At 36.6% G+C, this 16,892-nt stretch overlaps 1 non-coding gene across 1 annotated transcript; it reads left to right on the forward strand.

Moving 5' to 3' along the window:
* Positions 1-1,708: 1,708 nt before the first annotated feature.
* On the forward strand, positions 1,709-1,838 carry LOC125999697 (small nucleolar RNA SNORA22). Its single transcript, XR_007492177.1, has one exon. It is a non-coding gene; the product is annotated as a small nucleolar RNA SNORA22 (small nucleolar RNA).
* The last annotated feature ends 15,054 nt before the right edge of the window (positions 1,839-16,892 follow it).

Raw genomic sequence — 16,892 nt, forward strand, 5'->3', positions numbered from 1 at the left:
TCAGTCCCTACAGGACGTGGCGGCACAATATGACCATGGCAGATTCCCTCCTCTCACCGCTCCCCCTTTTAAAGCTATAGAAAAGAAACTACTTGGCCAAATTGAAGATCTTAAACGAATTTTGAGCCTTCAAGAACAAGAAACAAGTTTCTGCCCTTCAGGCTTTCCCCCGCCCTCCTAAATCTAAAGTTGTCTGTCCTCTGCCCACCCGATCCCAAGGCCAGGCCCCCCTCTTGAGAATTCAGAGGGACAGGCTGATGAAAGTGAGGCTGAGTGCTGTAAGACAGAAACTGCTGTGGCGTCTACAAATAATTCTAATTGCCCAGTGAGCAGGATAATTACAAAGTATCAGCTGCTAAGCCATAAAACCTTGCGATATCTGCACTTTGCTGTTAAAACTTCTGAGCCTAATGAGCCCTTTACTCAATACATTTTGCCCGGACCAGCCCTGTGCCCCTTTTTCAGCCTCCTTCCTGCTGGCCTCAGGGAACAGCCAGCTCAGGCCCTACCACTCCCACTTTAAGCCTTCCAATTCACCTTGAAATACCCCAATCTTTGTTATTCAAAAGAAATCTGGAAAGTGGCATCTCTTGCATATTCTCAAAGTAATTAATAAAACCATGATCCCCATGGGTGCTTTTGCAACCCAGACTCCCCTCCTCGGTTGCCATTCCCTCTAATTCCAATAAATTAGTAATTGATCTTAAAAGATTGCTTTTTTTCTCTATACCATTACACCCTGCTGACTGTAAAAGATTTGCCTCTAGCCTTCCTGCTGTTAACTGTGCTGGCCCCTCCCCACGTTATCAGTGGAAGGTTCTGCTTCACCTTGTCAGCCCTACACTTTGACAAATATGTGTAGCACAGGTAATAAATTTTGTAAAACAATATTTTGAAAATAAACCTAATTATCTTATTCAACCTTACAATAAAACAGCATATTAATTGACTGATGCACAATACAAATAATTGGCCTTTGGCATGTGCCTCCTTTAAGGAAAAAATTGATATTCATTATCCAGCAAATAAGTTTATACAGTTTTTCAAAAGATGCTTGTAAAGAGAAAAAAGTCGCAAGCCAGTAACAACAAGGTACCCCCTACCTCCTGGTCTTAAAAGTTCTCGTTTTGAATATCAAAACCTCAGGTCAGCACAAACAGAGAGTGACAGGGGTAGGATTAAAAGGATTCAGAAACTGTTCATGTGGAATTTGTAATGAGAATTATTGTCAGAATTTTGTTGTGTCTCAAAAAAGGCCTCAAATAATTGTGAAGTTTGTGAATTAAATTATGCAGCATAAGTGTGCCTTTTCTAAAAAGCATTTGTGTAATTAAGTTTTGTGCATTGGGTGTTGTAAAGTAATTATTAAAACATTGGAAATTAGAAAACCTAAATTCAGGTCTGTAAGGGTTAAAAAATTCTCTTGGCAGAAAAAGCAACAGGGAGATAATAGCAATAAACTCCCTTTGTTCATGCCTCTCAGAAATTTTAGAGCAAGGTCATTCATAATTCTGTCACTTGACTTGTAATAACAAAATATTGGTAAAAGAAAAACTTCTTGGTGTTTTAAAATTTAAATGGACACACAAGAATTAGAATTTGAGTCTTTTATATTTCTATTAGAAAATTTATTTTGATATTTAAGGTATTTAAAAAATTATGTGAAAAATGATGTGGTTAGCCTTTTTAAATAATATAATTAATTTTACTGCACAGTAAACACCCAGGTGTGCTTTATGGTACCCTTGGTTTTAACTTTGTGCTACAGCAATGGTTGTTCTTTACCTCTGCATTGAAAGAACTATTCTTTTAAGTGTATTCAGAAAGTCAGCACATTATACAAATCTGTATATTTGTGTCAAAGTGAAAAAATCTAGTACTAATGAAAAAATAAATATATATATATTTAATTTTATGAGTAATATTATAAAAGTAAATTTTATAAGCAGATTAACTTCAGGTATCAAATATAATTTTGGTCCTAAGCTCTAGGTGTGGAAATGCATCAGATGTCTTTAACTATATTTTGTAATGATCTAAACATTTTGTTAATTTGGTATACAATATTTTTTACAAATTATTCACTTAAAGTCTTCAAAGTAGGAACAGTTGTTTGTTTTTTAAAGTCAGTTTTTCATACCTTTAATAATCATAGTTCATGCTATTGTGTTTAATCATAAAAATTTTAACACTTTATTGCAGCTGTCTTACTGTTCTACTGTGAAACCAATTTAAAGAAAACCTATTCATTTACAGCAAATGATATCATACTTCAAAGTGGAAACTCCTTCTACAGTGCTCATTAACCATTTTACTTAAACAATTTTTAACTGCTTATTAACCATTTTACTTAATGTTTTAAACTTCAAATTAGGATTATTAAAAAAAATGTTTAGTGCTAAATCTAAACCTTAAAATTTATTTTCAGCAAAGTTCCACTCCAGCTACATTAAGTACTTCTAACAACTAAAAGTTTTTCTACAAAAATTTTTTTTCTTCTTACAAACATGCTGGCTAAATATTTAAAAGGCCTTGTCAATTTTTCTAAAAAAAAAAAAGTTTTGGATTGATCCTTTTGTCTGTTTATGTGTGTGTTGTGATGAATGAAAGTGGCCACTAGTATACAATGTTGTGTTTAGTGTTGTTTTGTTTTGTCTGTTTATTTGTTATCTCTACATTTTATAATAATACAATTTTCAAAGCCTTATCCATTTTTCAAATTTCAATTTTTTTCAACCTGGTTCAGTCTGGTCAGTTGACAGACTGGCATCTTGCAACTAAAAATCATGTGTTAAAAATTATGTATAAAGCTAGCTTTGTCCTTCTAAGAACATGGCAGAGGGTGCGGGGGATGGTAAACCCCAGATTTCTCAATGGCCATCGGGGATAACTTTTCCCTGGAGAATTTCTGGACTTTGCAGTCACCCAGCTTTCCTGCTATGTGTAAGTTAAGGCCAAAAGAACATGGATATGTGGCTAGAGAAAGAAGCATCTAGCTTTAAGATTAAAAACTAAGAAGTTTAAGAAAAATCATTTAGGTTCAGTTTAAAAGTTTTTGAAAAATTGGCAATTATTAATTATAAAAATTTTTAAATGCTGAAGTCTGACAGAAGACCTCCGCAGCCTCCCACAGTCCTCCCAGGCCACGTGGCTCTGCAACCCCCATCCAGCTTGGTGGGTCTGGGGTCCAGGAAAGTGACGGGTATTTAACTCACAGGCAGGCTTCAGGAAGCATCATCTTTATTCATGCCCTATCCACCACATGTGTGTGGCCTATATCATAACCTTTCAAGCACAGCCATTCTTAGCCCTGCATCTTAACTCCTTTCAGCCATCTTCCATTTGACCTCCATCCTCGCCAAAGACCAAAAGGGCAGAGCCCAAAAACCCTAATCCCCTGGGTCAAAGGCCTTATCTACCTTTTCCAAGACCCCTCCCAGGAATGGGCGGGGTCTTGCAGGTAAGGAGAAAGAGAGGGGGATGAGGCTTCAATGACTTGTCACAATATACTAATGGTTCAAAGAACAACTTGAAAAAAATATATAACTTATTTTCTGTTTCAAATCACTGGTGAAGTTGATAGAGGCCATTACACTACTTACTGTAAAGATGCAACAAGACAATGCTTATTTAAGTCCTATGATCATGAAGTTTCAGGTACCTCCACCTCTGTGAAACCCTTACCATCTTACATACACTTTTATACTTCAGTGGAGTCAAGAGCAATAGTTATAGCTGCATAAATCAAAGCAGATTATCATCTAACTGACTTTTAAAAGATGTCTGCAATAATGTTGTAGTTTTTTTCTACAGAAATCTATGAAAAGGAATTTGGATGCTACAAAATCCCATTATAGTGCTCATTATAAGAATGTTTAGTAATATATTTTCCATTTAAACATGTCTTTAAATGTTCTAATGCTTTTGTATACAAAGGGAAACAGGAAAGGAACTTGGACACATGCTACAGTGTTCAGTGATCTTATCTCTTATTACAGTGCTCATAAAAAATTTTAGTAACATAAAGAAGTTTTCATGATATGCTTAACACAGTATATGGAAAAGCTGGTTGGTTTGAGAATGATGTATGCATAATCTAAACTATGACTTTTTTACAGCCAAATCTACCATCACCAGCAGTGCTTCCTAGGAAGGATTTAGCTATTACAGTAACTGGCTTAAAATTTTCTCACCACCTTATTTGTCAGCTTTATACTTATGAAGTTCTTTGAGCCATTCCCATCTACCACCCTAGATAGGTTAGTTTTACAGTTGTAACATATTGATTAATCAATTGTGTATATGTGTGCATGTGTGTGGTGGTTATTCTTATGTTAGTCTAATATTTGTGTTGTACATAATGTTTGTCTGTTTTGTACATAGCCCTTCTACCTTCCCCCTCCCCGTCTGCCACTCAGCAAAACCATTTCTATAGTTTTCCTATGCTCACTTACTCCGCTTTGTTACTTTCCATATTTAGCCCCTTTCCCCCTACATCTTAACAACTCTGGTTCCCTGGAAAACCACACCACTCCCACAAGCCCCTGCCCCTGCCCACACCCTTTCAACCTCTTATCACCTTGGATTGCTGCTCTTGCTCTCTACCAGAATTGGCTTTTCGAGTGGGTCCTGGCTCAAAGACTGATCTTGGTCTGTGACTCCACCCAGCAGCTGCAGAACATTTCTACAGTCTCCCTGACTTCCATCAACCATCACATTACAGTTAGCTGAAGCAGAATCCATATTATAGCCACCTTGGACTTAGTCAAGAGACCCTAGATGTGTACTTTGCAATGTGTATTTCTTTACTGTGATACAGTATTGCTCCTTTGGACTCCTTCACTACAAAAAGGGGTATATTTGTATTTCTTTATATGTATTTCCTAGGGAACAGTTCTATTATACTTGTGTACCAGGAATTATGGAATATGAAATCTTCTGAAGAATATTTACTACAACCTAACCATAGTCCCTTGGTACCCCAAAATACCTTGTGGCAATATTCTTTTCTTCATTTTGCTTAGACCAGTAAAATGGGGGAAATCCTACGGTAGAGGATTCCTGTCTATTAGGAATAGGAACTCCAAAGTTTTTATATTGCAGGTGAGTCTTTAACCCTGGTTATTTAAAATACTGGCTTGATTTAATCTTCAGTTGCTCTGAAATTGACCATATACCCCCCAAACTTGTCCCATCAGTGAAACCAGGGGCAGGTTTTGAACAACCCTGGTGATGAGAGAACCAGGAACAAGCTTCACACCATCCTGGAAATACCAGGGCATGTTTGGTGATGCCCTGGCAGTGACGTGCAAACCAGGGCATACTTCATGATGGTCTGATGACATAGACTCTAGTGCAATGCCTGAGAGCGACAGCCACCTAAGAGAAGATGAAAAAGAAATGTTTACTTTTCCTAGGGCCTAGAAGAAAGACTCCCTAGGGTTCGGCAAATTATAGATTGGGTTGAAGCCTGAAGTGTGGCATATAAGATCAAGTAATTCCTGGGAAAGGCCACTGTGCTCCTATCTAGGCTAAAAGGTTTTTTTTTTATTATTTTATTTTCCCAGCTTTACTGTGTCTATGCAAAATAACAGCTATGGGTTTCTCACCCCAAACTCTCATGTTCTAAAGTAAAAACGGGGGGGGGGGGGTTGTTGGTTCACTACTTACAACTTGGTTTCACCCCCTACAAACAAAGGTCATTTCTGGTTTCTTTGTGTTTGTTTATAACTTGGTTTCACCCCCAACAAATATCACCCCTGGTTTCTTTGTGTCTGTTTGTTTACAACTTGGTTTCACTCAAAACAGAGAGTTCCCTACATACCATCTTTTTACATGTCTCAAGCCTACCTAGGCAGTACTGGCTCAGGATAGGCCTTTCTTTTGTCTTATTCACCCACCAGTGGGTGTTCTCTGCTCTCAGAAACTGCAGTTCTGGCATCCAGTTCACTCTCTCAGCCTGGTTTGGATTATTATCCTGTGGCAACCACTGCTTCAAACCCATTTCTCCCAGATGGGATGCAGTGTGTGGAGTTATTACAAGGGTGTAATGCCCCAGTTTATTTATTCCTGCTCTAAGTTTTATTATATCCTTCCATCTACCTGCTTTCAGCTAATTTTGTTGTTCATTTTCCAAATTCTTTTTTTTTATTTTGAATTATGAGAACAAAAGATACAAAGAAAGAGGACAAGGTAAAGTTACAGTGGAAGGACAATCACCCATAACATAATTCTCAGAAGAAGTCCCCTTGCTAATACCTTAACTTTGAACTTTCAGCCAAAGAACGTTAGATAAAATACAACAGAATCCATGTGCGATTATTTTGTCCCTCGAGTCCCCAGATTGTAGCACGATATAATATTTCTTAACAGCACACAAGGCAATCTAAAGCCATCAAACTTACGTAACTCCTTTAACATTAGAGGCATAGTATTTTTTACATTTCCATGTACATGAATATTAGCTTAAGTTAACCTCAAATTTTAAGTGGCTGCGTTTTAAGGATTAGAGTCAAAGGAGCACAATAAAAACGTTGTTGGAGTGGCAATTGTTGTTTGCATAGGCCCACCAAAATATGAGAGGCATGGAAAGGAATAACCTTGGCCTAAATACAAAGAGATCCTACCCCTGAAGTTTCCTGGCATAAGACCAGCTCTAGGCTTCAGGCAAGTTATTGTCCGATCCAAGACATTGTCCGCAGTGCCAACACACTTTTCACACAGTCTCTATTGTTGGTATCATGTTTATGTATTAAAGATTCTGGAATCTGTATGTCCTACATTGAAGTCATGATGTGGAGTGTCTTCTCGTTTCACCTCACCATGAAAGGGCAATGCAGGAAGCCCTTTCCTGTAAGCAAGTTGTTGTTGTTAAGTCTTCTCAGTGTTAAGGGAAGTCTCTTTTGAGCAGGACGATGTCTGAGTAGTGGTAGGGTCTTCCGTGGTAGAGGATTGCTTCCAGGTGATGTTATAGACAAACCTCACAATTAAGGGGCAATACAGCAAGCCCTGCCCAGTAGATAGATATCAGGGCAGCTGTAGGGTCTTCCCTGGTACAGGAATGCCACCAGGTGATGTTATATACAACCTTGGATGTTTTGTAAATGTCTTCTGTAGATCAAGGGGTGAATGGAGAATGCCCATTCTTCTGAGGCCTGTGCCTGGTCTTTATGTCAATGTTCAAGGTGTAAGGTCTCATTGCATTACAAGATTTGTGTGTTCCCATCTCTATTAGATAAGAACCTATTGGTATGTATAGTATTTTGCAACACCCCACTCAGGAGAGGCACACACCAAAGTGTAGTGCTCTCCTGAAAAGGAATTATTTGCCAAAAAGGCCCGCTTAGAGCAGTCAAAATCACTTGACCCTTTGCGTGGATGGTTTGGCCATAATTCCAAAAGTGGCTGTAACTATCTCTCTCTTTATTTTTAACCAACATTATTAATCAGGCCTTAGTAAATTCTTTCTAACATAGGACAGTACAATCCCGCCAAAAGTCTCCCACTTAACAGCTCCCTGTAATTTTTCCTACTTTGGCGCCAAGATCAGGTTTTTCCTAAAACTTAGCTCATAGTAAAGCAATTTTCAGTCTTTCCCCTGTTTACTCAAAACAAGGTAATTTTCAGTTTTCCCCCAAAACTCTAAAACATTTCTCTCTCTCTTCCCACTTCCCTGAAAATTACCTGTTCCCCTTCTGTTTTACCCAAAACAAAGTGAACCCAAAACAAACTGCCTTTTCACCTTCAGTATCGGCTCTTTAATATGCTAATTTAAGCCAGGATTCTCCATTCTTTCCCCAGTTTCTTTGATGTCAAGAATTTGCACCCTGCTTTCCCTGCCTCAGCCTTTTAAAAGCAGCCAGCTCAAAAAATAAAATTGTCTCTGTCCTTTTAGACGCGAGTCCCCATACAATCTGTGTGGTTTCATTCATTTCTACAATATTGTTCCGTCATTCGCCATTTCGTGTGCCAACTCTCTCCCTGTGGAATTATTTCCCGAACTCCACGAAGGATCTGTTTACAGGCTCTGGCATCTTGCGACAGAATTGGCTCACAGCAATTGGCGCTTCAACGAGGGGCCATTCGGAGAGGGTAAGCTATCTCTGGTCTTTTCTTCTATCGTTTTTTTTCCTTCTCTTTTTCATATTTCAGGACACGGAACTGGACCTCGTCAAGGTTGCCTAGGAACCCCTGGAAAGTACCAGGTTTTAAGGCGAGAAGGTATATGGGAACATGGGTCAAAATTATTCTAAGCAACAAATTCTTTCTGATACTATAAAGTATATTCTAAGAGCTAAGAGTTATGCCATATCTCCACAGCAGATACAGCAATTTATTCTATTCTTAGAAACTTATAGCCTCTGGTTTATTGAGAGGGGTACTCTATTTTTGGAAGATTGGCTACAAGTACAGCAGGATATCCAGGATGTATATAAAACGTATGGTCCTGATGCCCACCTAAATCTTATCCATACAATTTGGACAGAGGTTATGGAGTTGATTGATGATAGAAAAGAATCAGTACAAGCTACCAGGGCAGAAATGGAATATAGTCATGGTCAGAAGTCCAAGCAGAAGACCAATATAACTTTTAACAGGACAACTAGCGATCAGGGGTTTGATAGAGGAAAGGACGGCTCAGAACCTTTAACAACTGAAGAGCCCTTTCCTTCTATAGCATCTCTAAACTTAGAGATAAATGCATCCCCCAGAAGGCACCAAGAATATACTTCAGCCTTCGAGGGTACTATCCAGGAAGCTCGTAGGACAGGCGATTTGGAATTTTGTTTCCCTTTGATCCTAGATAATAAAGAGGAACCTGTATGGGAACCTTTGCCCCTAATGGTCCTCAAGAAGCTTAAACAGGCAGTGAAAATTTTTGGGTCATCATCTCCCTATACTATTCAACTAATTGAAAGTATTGCAGCCAGGTGCATGACTGTCAGTGACTGGTATAAAACAGCAAAATCTGTGTTAAGTCCTGTTAATTATGTAATTTGGAAAACAGAGTATGCGGAGCAAGCAAAAGCCTTAATCCAGCAAAACCTCCGCTCAGGAGCTAGAGTGCGAAAGTTAACTCTTTCCGCACTCCTGGGTACTGACGAATATGAAAATTTGGACAAACAGGCAAGAGTAGGGAAGCCAGTCCTGCAAGAAATTTCTAAATTAGCCTTAGCCTCTTGGAAGAAGTTAAAACCTCCAGAGATTATACCGGAGCAAACTTTTCCTGCATCGCTGGAAAAGACTGGCCCCACTCTTGGGCGGTGGAACACATTCCATTCCCTTTGAGGGGTCTAGGATTGCCTAAAAGTGTTCTAAAAAGTGCTGTTATACTACCTTGGAAAAATGGTGTAAGCAAAGGAAATTTCCAGCCCTATATTCTACCTCACTCATCGTATACTATATGGAGAAGAGATGTGCTTAAAACTGTCTAAAAATCATGATTAATAACATTTTTGCATATCTAATGCATAAATTTTTTTCATACGTCTCTGCTCAAATGTTTTCTTTAAATAATAATAAATATGTGTGTATCCGTAAAAGTTACAGGTCATATCTAATGCAACAAAAGTAGAAATTTGCCAACTAGAAATTTATAGAGGTAAACAAATGCACTTAATTTTTTCTATTTCTCTTCAAAAACCTCCCTTTTTAACTAAGAGTCGACTCTTCTATTTTCTTCTAAAAAGGCCTTATTCTTTCCTAAAACAATTTTTTTATTAATAGCCAGCAAAACTCTGGCGGGAATAATTTGGAGACGTCCAAAAATTTCCCACAATTTTTCTCATCTCATCTTTTACCTGAAATTCACCTTTATGTTTGTCAATTTATGTGCTGTGTGAACCTAAAAGTTTGTCTGAGTGTGCATTTAAATTGTATGTCTGAAAATTGTGTGTCTGAAGACAATGTGTGCTTCTTTAATATAACTGAGCATATTACAAATGTGCAATTTAAAAAAAAAAACAGCTTTTTCCTAGGTCAAACCTCACCTCAGAGAAAAGCAAAGAAAAAAAAATGTGTTTGCGCTTTGAATTCAAGCGGCTTCTAGGTCCTGAGGGGGAAGAAACCCTCCCCCCCACAGAGCTCATTTTGGTCATCAAAATAAGGTCTGAATTTCTCAAGGTTTCCAAATTTCTCTTTCTAAAAGGTTTTTAATAAATCAAAATTGTCTAATGTTGCAGTTAATTAAGATTTAACCATAATATTAATTTTGTGTATGCATAATATTTTTACAACTTAATTTTAAGAAAAAAATTTTTTCTTGGTCACATAGATTTATTACTGTGTAATATCATTGGTCATAATAATATTAAAACTGGTATCAAATTGTGTTAATTCTTTATTGTTATGTAAAATAATGACACATCTAAAAACTAATTTTCAATCGTCTTTAATAACATCTAGCATTTTATTTACTTATATTTTTATAATAATTAAAAGTAATTTTCATCATTTCCATCTTTAAGCCTTAATAAAAGTTTTCAAATATTAACAAATAGCTGGCATATACCACCTGTCAGCACTGGTCTCAATTTAGTTGAGGTGTAATTCATCTTCAAAGGAGCCCTCAAATTTTCAACAAATTTCAGTACCTTTAATTGGTAACAGGGGACTTATCCCCAAAAGTCTACAACTTTAACAATTAATTAATCAGGCCATTTCATTTGTCAGTCTATTAGTGCCAAATTATTTTCAAAACACTAATCTAATGCTTTATATAGTAAAATTCTAGTAATAAAGCATGTTTTTAACCTCATGTTACAGTGCTCGTGTAATCAAAGCTACATAACTTATTGTAACTTAAATTACTAATTGCAATTTTAAAAGTTTACTTGTTGCTCTGTGCTTTCAGCCTCTTAAAATCTTTAAATTTATCTTTTGTTTATACTCAATGGCTACCTTAATTTGCATATGTATAAACAAGAATGCCTTCTCTGCAAGCCACATTTGCAAACAGCCTTCAGTGGCTACCCCAAAAAGAAAAATTTTCTCCAATCTTAAAAATATATATGTTTAAAAATATAATTTTAATTTTCAACTATCTAAAATAAAAATTTTAGTTAACATGTATTTGGTAACTACTTTCTGTATTTGTTTTATATGCATTTAAAAAAATACTTAAGTAAAAGTTACTTAATAACTACAACAAACTGGTCATTAGTAACAAAGTTTATTCATGTACTAATTACTCTGCCTTATCACGGTAACTCTTACCCAAAAATTTATAGTAAACAAATTAACAGTAATATTCAGCTGTGTTTTCTCTCAGAAAATCATTAAAGTTTTTTTTCCTAAAACTGAAGGTGTGCCTTCACACAAATGCCAATCAAACTAATAAAAAACATCAATTTTTACGTCTTGTTTGCTGCATAACTTTTCATTTACATAACTCAAAAATATTTTTCCCTCTATTCTTTCTATAATTTTTTCTATAAATTTGTTTTCTTTTGGGCCGGGCGGTGGCGCTGGAGGTAAGGTGCCTGCCTTACCTGCGCTAGCCTAGGACGGACCGCGGTTCGATCCCCCGGCGTCCCATATGGTCCCCCAAGAAGCCAGGAGCAACTTCTGAGCGCATAGCCAGGAGTAACCCCTGAGCGTCACAGGGTGTGGCCCAAAAACCAAAAAAAAAAAAAAAAAAAAGAATTTGTTTTCTTTTATTTCAATATGTATACAGTATAATCAGGTCAATTATGTAGTTTTCTTAAACATTTTCTCTTCTTTTTAAGTATAAAATCATTACTTTATAATCTTATTGCTAGTATGTTAAAAGTTTTGCTTCTTTTATTTTTCCTTATATTTCTAGCCTCTAAATACACCTACCACCACTACCTTATCTACTTGCTTATAAAATGCATTTAAATATTATAACCATACATAATTTACCTTGCTTTATAACCAATCTGTACTAATTAATATTGTAATTGCTTTTACTTGATTTTCGTATGTTTCATTGCAAGTTAACTTTTATCCTTCCACAGAAACAAGAACACGTGCACCTCTAAGACAATCTTAGAGTTTTTAAATCTGATCTGCTCAAATCCCACTAATCAATTTAATCCTTTCCAGGAATTGAAACTGCAAAGTTATACCAGTAAATTGCATTCCCTTGCAATCAAAGTAACAAAAATCTTTCCTTCTTCCTTTCTTATAGGCAAGTAATACAGCTCCTTTAACATCCTAAAAACAAATAATGCAAATTCTCTACCCTCACTTTCTCCTAACAACCTTTGTTTTATAGAACTTCTACAACATAAAGTCCAAAAGGGAAGCATATAGCTCCCCCGAAGCATAATTAAAAGCTATTTAATTTCCCTACAGGTCTAAAAAGTTTCTCTGGAACCCAGTCAAAGTAAAACAATTACCATGCCCCCACTAATTTTTTCACTTAAGTTTTCCAGTTTCTTCAAAAAAAATTCACAGAAACTACTGATGCTGAAGCGCTGTCTGCCTGAGAAATCAGTCTCCCTCCGCAAAAGCTGACAAGCTCACAGACTCAGCACCCCTGCTGACTTCACCTGACAACTCCAGCTGCATTTTCAACCCCCAGTCCTGTGACTTCTGCAAAAACGCCAGCACTGCTGACCCCTGAAGGCTGCCTGGAAAGAGATGACGTCACACCCACAGCTGAAATTATGAACTCTAAAATTTAAGAACTGAACTTTTAAACTCTTCAACAAAATACCATCTTTTATTCTTCTAAGTATATGTTTCCTGTTTAGCCTACCTTCTTGAAAGCAGCAACAAAACTTTTATTATCATTGTAATCTGTAACAAAAATTTTTTGTATATGTGTTTATAATTATACTTAGCAAACCAGCAACCCCCCTTCCAACTATTTCCCAGCAAAAATTGTTTCATATATGTCATGTTATTACTATTGCTAATTTCCAACTTTTCTATGCTTCTTTATTTCTAACTTTTCTTAATAATGTAGTATTACTCAATCTTTCTTCTCCTTACAATTCTCTCACTTATAGTATCTTACTTATTTGTTTTTTATTCCTCAGTGCCAGTGCACATTCTCAATTTTTATGTAACCTGCCTATATTTTAATTTTCATAAAATAGTATATACCTTATACCCTATTTAGCTAAGTGTATCATACTCCTAATCCCACCTTGCTAATTCAAATTATAACTTTTGGCTCTTTTGGTACTGTCTCTTATCTTTCTAATTGAACTTCTAGCAAAAAATAGCATACGTAAGGTGTTTTGCCTCGCATGCAAAACAGTAATTCGAACTCCTATTTGGTGCGCAAAAGGCTATTCTGAGCTCACAGCCAATAAAAGCCTAAAATTGCCACCAGGTGCCCATACAAAAAAAGAAAAAAAAAGGTGAAATGCCACACCCCACTCAGGAGAGGCACACACCAAAGTGTAGTGCTCTCCTGAAAAGGAATTATTTGCCAAAAAGGCCCGCTTAGAGCAGTCAAAATCACTTGACCCTTTGCGTGGATGGTTTGGCCATAATTCCAAAAGTGGCTGTAACTATCTCTCTCTTTATTTTTAACCAACATTATTAATCAGGCCTTAGTAAATTCTTTCTAACATAGGACAGTACAATCCCGCCAAAAGTCTCCCACTTAACAGCTCCCTGTAATTTTTCCTACTTTGGCGCCAAGATCAGGTTTTTCCTAAAACTTAGCTCATAGTAAAGCAATTTTCAGTCTTTCCCCTGTTTACTCAAAACAAGGTAATTTTCAGTTTTCCCCCAAAACTCTAAAACATTTCTCTCTCTCTTCCCACTTCCCTGAAAATTACCTGTTCCCCTTCTGTTTTACCCAAAACAAAGTGAACCCAAAACAAACTGCCTTTTCACCTTCAGTATCGGCTCTTTAATATGCTAATTTAAGCCAGGATTCTCCATTCTTTCCCCAGTTTCTTTGATGTCAAGAATTTGCACCCTGCTTTCCCTGCCTCAGCCTTTTAAAAGCAGCCAGCTCAAAAAATAAAATTGTCTCCGTCCTTTTAGACGCGAGTCCCCATACAATCTGTGTGGTTTCATTCATTTCTACAATATTGTTCCGTCATTCGCCATTTCGTGTGCCAACTCTCTCCCTGTGGAATTATTTCCCGAACTCCACGAAGGATCTGTTTACAGGCGCTGGTGTCTTGCGACAGAATTGGCTCACAGCAGTATTTTCCCATTTTAGTGTGCCTAAGCAAACAAGAAATAAAGCCACGTGGTGCTATCAGATATATGGGGGCGTAAGAATATTTCCAACAAGACCCATGACTTGGTTCAAACATAAGTATTAAACTGAGGGATTCTTTCACACCAAATTCCATATTGAGCAGTTCACAAAGAGAAGATAAAAAACATGGGGGGGGGGTCGTCACTGTATAAGAAAATATTCAGCAAAAGTTTATAAGTTATTCCTTATTTTCCTTTTTGTAATCCCTTCTATTTTCAGTGTCTGAGAAGATAATTGATACAATTTCTATCCTTTTGATTTTTATGGTAGTATGTTTTGTGACCCAGCATTTCTTGGAGAATGTCCCATGTGCATTGAAGAGAAAATGTTTCAACTTTGGGGGGATAAAAAGTTCTGTATCTATTTACTAACCACATTTCTTCTATTTCTTCTTTCAAAGTTTGTATATCTTTGTTGATTTTTAGCGGGTTGAACTTTCAATAGGTGACAGAGCAGTATTAAAGATTCCAACTGCTACTGTGTAGTTCTTAATATCTTTCTTAGTCTATTAGTTGTTTTAAGCATTTTGCTAGTCTCTCACTGGATGTGCATAGTTTTAGGATTTCTTCCTGATGTGCATATCTCTTAATTATTAAGGAATTACCTCTTCTGTCTCATAAACTTTTTAAGCCTGAAGTCTATGGTTGGCCTGAAGTATGGCCACTCAGCCTTTTTAAAGATGTTGTTTGCTTGAAGGTTTTTATTCCAACCTTTGAATTTGCATCTGTTTGCTCTCATATTACAGATGTGTTTCTTTCATTCAGCAGTGTTGGATTCATTTTCTTATTCATTTTGCCACTGTTTATCTCTTTATTTTTTATTTTTTGGTTTATGGGTCACACATGGCAGCACTCAGGGGTTCCTCCTGGCTCTACTCTCAGAAATCGCTCTTGGCAGGCTCGGGGGACCATATGGGATGCTGGGATTTGAACCATCGTCCTTCTGCATGCAAGGCAAGCTCCTTACTTCCAGGCTATCTCTCCGGCCCTGTTTATCTCTTAATTGCTGCATTTAATCCATTGACATTGAGGGAAATGATTCTCTTGAATTTTTTTGTCACCTTATTTTAGATGTTTGGTGCATTTGTGGGGTTTGTCTTGGCCTAAAGTACCCCTTTCATTTTTTCTTCATTTTTTTTTTTTTTTTTTTGGTGGGGAGACACCCAGATGCACTCAGGGGTTACTCCTGGCTCTCTGCTCAGAAATGGTCCCTGGCAGGCACGAGGGATGCTGGGGACTGAACCCAGGTCCGTCGTAGGTTGGCTGTGTGCAAGGCAAACGTCCAACCACTGTGCTATCTCTCTGGCCCCTCATTTCTTCTTTTAAAGTTGATTGTTGAGCCTGTAAAATTCCTGATCTGTTGTTTACCATTGAAGTCATGTGTCCTTCCTTTAAACCATAATGTGAACCTAGCTGGGTGAAGTTTTCTTGGTGAGACTTTTGTCTCTTTGAGTTTTATTCTCTATATTCCACCCAAAACTTTGGGCCTGAAGGGTTGCTTGTGATAAATCACAGGAAATCTGATGGGAAAGTTGCATACTAATCTACCCACTTCAGAGATGCTAACCAGTAGCACAGAAGGTTCAACTAGCACCAAGCCACAGCTCATTAAATCCCTAGGCACTGACTTTAGTAATACCACGAAAAGATATAGCTATCATTTCAATAAGCAGACCGGTGTTGATCTAAATATAATATAAATTTTCTTATCTGAAAATAAAGGAGAGCAAATAAAAAACATCAGACTTGTTTATAGTTTTCATAGTTCCAAGAAAATTTTCTTATCTGAAAATAAAGGAGAGCAAATAAAAAACATCAGACTTGTTTATACTTTTCATAGTTCCAAGAACATTTTTTTATCTGAAAATAAAGGAGAGCAGATAAAAACATCAGACTTGTTTATAGTTTTCATAGTTCCTAGTGAATGTTTTTTACTTTCTGTAATTTCTAATACATAAATTTATGAAAATAAAATATATTTTATAAATAATATACTGATGGGCCAGAGAAATAGTATAGCAGATAAGACATTTCCTTACATAAAGCCAATCTTGGTTTAATTCTCTGCAACACATCTGTTTCCCTGAGGCCTATAAGGCAATTTTTCTGAGCACAAAGCTAAGAATAAGCCCTGAGCTACTCTAGGTGTGGCATAAAAGTCAACAAGATTAGAAAATGAATTATATGTTGAAGAGATTAATCATATTATCATGTTTCTTCAGGAACAAAATAATCAGTACTTTGACTTTAAGTTTGTGATTTTTTTTTCATCTACAGGCATTCTCCAAAGAAAGGTAAAAGTATCACAGATTTTTGAGGAATATCAAGCCATGGAGCAAAGTCTCCATGTCATGAACATGTACATTCAATTTGATTTTTTTGTATTATATATTACTTATAATTTTTATGTTGTCAATAAATGGTTACTATTTGATCGCTGATTGCAATATCATATACATTTATATTTCTTCCTTTAAATGTTGTGCTATTGAGAATTATATTGTAATTTGGCTTTAGGTATCAGTATATCCTAACTATATTACCCCTTTTGTCTTAGTAGATGTTAACTGTAATTTGTATCATTTTTATCTGTAACTAATTTCTACCTGTAACTACAGCAGATTCCATATATTGCTGCCAGCATAAATTATTCTCACCTTAACCAAGTCATAGAGAAATAATAATTTGACAAAAAAAAA

The sequence above is a fragment of the Suncus etruscus genome, chromosome X (assembly GCF_024139225.1).
Source record: "Suncus etruscus isolate mSunEtr1 chromosome X, mSunEtr1.pri.cur, whole genome shotgun sequence".
Classification (NCBI taxonomy): Eukaryota; Metazoa; Chordata; class Mammalia; order Eulipotyphla; family Soricidae; genus Suncus; species Suncus etruscus.